The sequence below is a fragment of the Sus scrofa genome, chromosome 12, assembly GCF_054392235.1.
Source record: "Sus scrofa isolate SSC_HxYL_T2T_F1_AM1 chromosome 12, Sscrofa_HxYL_maternal_Yorkshire_Landrace_v2.0, whole genome shotgun sequence".
Classification (NCBI taxonomy): Eukaryota; Metazoa; Chordata; class Mammalia; order Artiodactyla; family Suidae; genus Sus; species Sus scrofa.
In genome coordinates, this window is record NC_139394.1 from 1,716,812 (window position 1) to 1,720,745 (window position 3,934).

Below are 3,934 nucleotides of genomic sequence, written 5' to 3' on the forward strand. Positions count from 1 at the left end.
GCCGCCGTGGGCGCCAACAGCGGTGCCGACTCAGGCCTCGGTTTTCAGAGCCCCAGGCGGGGCGGGTGGTGTTGGATTCCGTTGTGATCTTCCTTCATTCCTTGGCTTATAGGTTTCCCACCAGGAGAACCCCGGAGGCCTTGCAGGAAAGTCAGAGCCCAGCTGCCTGCTGGGCACAGGCGCCTGCCGGGAAGCCGGTGGCCCTGCCCTGCAGCCCCAGGAAGCCCAGGAGGTGGCTTTGGGCGGCAGGTCTAAGGGGCGGCGGCTGCAGGACCACGGCCCCCAGTGCTTTGCTGTCAGACTCCAGCCTCGGGCTCCCAGCCCAGCATCCCAGTGGGCGGAGAGGACGGAGGATGCAGCCGGCCCGGGCTGACCAGGGGCCCTGCCCCGGACAAGTGACCCAGCATCCCGGCCCCTGGGCTGCGGAGAAGGAGGACGCGGGGCGCCGGCGGGCGGGTGGGCAGGGACGCCACATCGGGGGACCTCCACTGCCACCTGGTGGACAGCCCAGGAAGGCGCCGGGGCCGTGTGGCAGGCGCAGAGGGGCGGCCTGGGCGCAGAGAAGGTGGGCTACTTGGCACGTGCAGAGGATCTGGGAGGGGGCAGGGTGGACAGGCCGCGGGACTGGGCTGCAGGAACAGAGCGGGTGGTGATAGGGCCAGGCTTCCCCGGCTAGGGTGGAAGTCTTGTGCCTGCCCCTGAGTCTGGACCATCAGCAGGCTCTGGGGCACCTGCTCTGGGGGACCAGAGCTCTCAGAGACACAGGAAGAGCAGCACCCCAGCCAGCCAGGGCGCAGTGAGGAAGAAAAGCGAGAGCCATTGTCAGCCTTCGGGGACGCGGACAGGGCCGTGAGGCCACCCTCCCTCCACCCCGGGGTCACTAGGAGAAAACTGCTCCTTGTGTATTTTCAAAGGACACATGCCATCTTTTTTTAAAGACTCGAGATAAAATTCACATAACAAAAGTCAGCTTTTTCTCTTTTTAGGGCCACACCTGCAGCATATGGAGGTTCCCAGGCTAGGGACCTGCAGCCGCCAGCCTCCACCACAGCCGCAGCCACGCAGGACGTGAGCCGCATCTGTGACCTACGCCACAGCTGCGGCAACTCCAGATCCTTTAACCCACTGTCCTGGATGGGGATTGAACCTGTGTCTCGGGGCTGCAGAGACACCGCCAACCCCACTGCGCCACAGTGGGAACTCCACTCCTTGGGTTCTTAACCTTCTGAGCCACAACAGTAACTCCCCCACATCAAACCATTTTCAAGTGCCCAACTCAGTCCACCTTAGGGGCACCTGGATGCTCGCAAGTTGCGTGACCACTGAGTCCAGTTGTGAAACTCTCCCTACCGGAAGGGACACGGGCCCCACCCCCTCCCCAGCCCCTGGCAACTACCCACCTGCTTTCTGTCCCCGTGGCCGTCTCACGTGAGCGTGACCTTCTGTGCCCAGCGCCCTTCGCGCAGCATCTGAAGTGCGTCTGCAGGGTGGTCGGGGCCGGTGCTTTCATCCTTCTCAGGGCCGAGCCCCCTTCCAGCGTCAGGATGCCCAGGTTTTGTTCACGTGTTCCCAGTGGTGCTACCTGGTGACTGTGCGTGGTGCTGCTGGGAACACTCAGGTACAGGCTGGGGTCTGCACACCCCTCTTCACTTCACCCCAGGAGTAGAATCTGGGGTCGCGTGGCAGTTTTAGGTTGTGTTTTCGAGGAGCCACCAAGCTGTCTTTCCTAGCAGCTCCTTCATTTCGATTTCTGCCTGCAGCACACGATGGTTCCCACTCCTCCACATCCTTATTATCTGCTACCTTAAAAAAATTTCTAGGCGTTCCCGTTGCGGCGCAGTAGAAACGAACCCGACTAGTATCTGTGAGGATACAGGTTCGATCCCTGGCCCCACTCAGTGGGTCAGGGATCCAGCATGACCGTGAGCTGTGGTGTAGCTCGCAGATGCAGCTCAGATCCCACGTTGCTGTGGCTGTGGTGGAGGCCGGCAGCTGTAGCTCCGATTTGCAGCCTGGGAACCTCCATACGCTGCAGGTGCGGCCCTAAAAAGCAAAACAAAGACAAAAACAAAAAAAGACCCACTAAGAGTTCCTATCGTGGTGCCGTGGGTTAAGGATCGGACTGCAGTGGCTGGGGTTGCAGTGGAAGGTCGGGTTTGATCCCAGGCCCAGTGCAGTGGGTTAAAGGATCTGATGTTGCCACAGGTGTGGCCCAGGGAACTTTCACGTGCTGCAGGTGCGGCCATAAAAGAAAATTTTCTCTTTCTGCAAAGACACACCAAGGAGAGGCCGAGTGAGCACACAGCAAGAAGACAGCCGTCTGCAGGCTAGGAAGATGGCCCTTGCCAGAGCCAGACCATGCTGGCCCCTGACTATGGACTCAGCCTCCAGAATTGAGACAGTAAATTCCAGTTGTTTAAGTTGAAAAAAAAAAAAAAAAAAAAAAAGATGTACCTTAGTGGGTACAATGTGGCATCTCATTGCAGTTTCCATTTGGATTCCCCAAAGCCTAACTGAATCTCTTTTCACAGACACAGCACCCTTTTTAGAAGCACCCAGACTTCCGTGGAGTTCCACACCTTTGGCTCCGAACTCCACTGGGGCAGAGAGCACGGGAGACTCGGTGGAGGCCTAACCGCTGGCACCTGGGGCTCAGAGGCTTCTGACCAAAACTCGGCTCCGAGAGGAACGAGGGGCTCCCTGGACCCCGTTCAGCCGCCCCTTCCAGCCGGGCGGGGTTCCGGAAGCTGCGAGAACGCAAAACTACTCCTAGGAGTTGAGCGAGTCCTGTGCCCTTAAGATGAAGCCGGGATCTGGGAAGGCCCCGCGGCCACACCCTTGGCCGTGCGGAGGGAGCGGAAGTCCCGACCCGCTGCGTGCAGACGTCTTGGGCGGGAGCCCAGACCCTGCGTGGTCCCGGCGGGACTGTGCAGCCAGCTGGCGGCCCGGAGCCCAGGAGCCGGCTCGGCGACCTCCCGAGGCCTCTGACCACCCGCCCAGGGGCCGGGACCGCAGCCTCCTCGCGCCGAGCACGTGGCTGGGCGGGGCTTCCCGGGGCCACGCCCCACGGGCGGGCCGGTCCCTGCGCTCGGGAGAGACCCCAGCAGAGGTGGGCTCTGTTGAAAGGCAGGCGGGTATTAGAAACCTGCAGAGCCACCTGAGCCAGGCCTGGCCCGAGGACCACCTGGTCCATCAAACGGAGCCCTGCCACCCTGCCCCCGGGCTGCTACCACCACGTCTTCCCACCAGCCCCTCCCACTCTCTGGTGGTCTCGCAAAGCCCCCCTGACTGAGGTGCCCCGGCCGCGGAAGGGGATCTGAACAACCCCTCGCTAATTACTGGCTCCCGACACCTCCCTCCTCTGCCCTCTGACTCTGCACCGTAAGGCCCAGGTCACACTTGGGCCTCCAGGCTGACGTTTGAAACTCTGGAAAGCCCTGGTCCGCCTCAGGCGGCTCATCTGAGGGGCTGGAGTCTGACTTGCCCACGGAGTGCGGCCAACCACGAAAGGCCCGAGCGGCCGGTGAAAGTTTCAAAACAGCACAAGGAGAGGCCCAGCCGAGGGCCCCAGAGTAGCAGGAACAGGTGCCCGCTGGGTGGCTCTCCGCGGCTCACAGGCTGATTAGACTGGGACCTGGGCTTGCTGATTTGGAAACTGAGGCCCCAGAGGGAATTTCCCAGGGGGAAGGGGCGACCAAGACTCTGGAAGGGCTGGGGGGCTGGGGCTAGAGGCTGGCCTCCCCTGCTCCCCCCTCCCCGGGACCACGGAGCCTGCAGGCCCACCCATCGTTCACCCCTGGCTCAGCCCCCCTAATCTCAGGGGTCGTCAGTTCGTGTCTCCTGCCCAGCTCAGCCCCCCAATCTCAGGAGCCCCAGTTTGTGTCTCCTGCCCTGACCCCCTCCTTGGACCCAAGCTCCTACCCAGGGTCCCCCC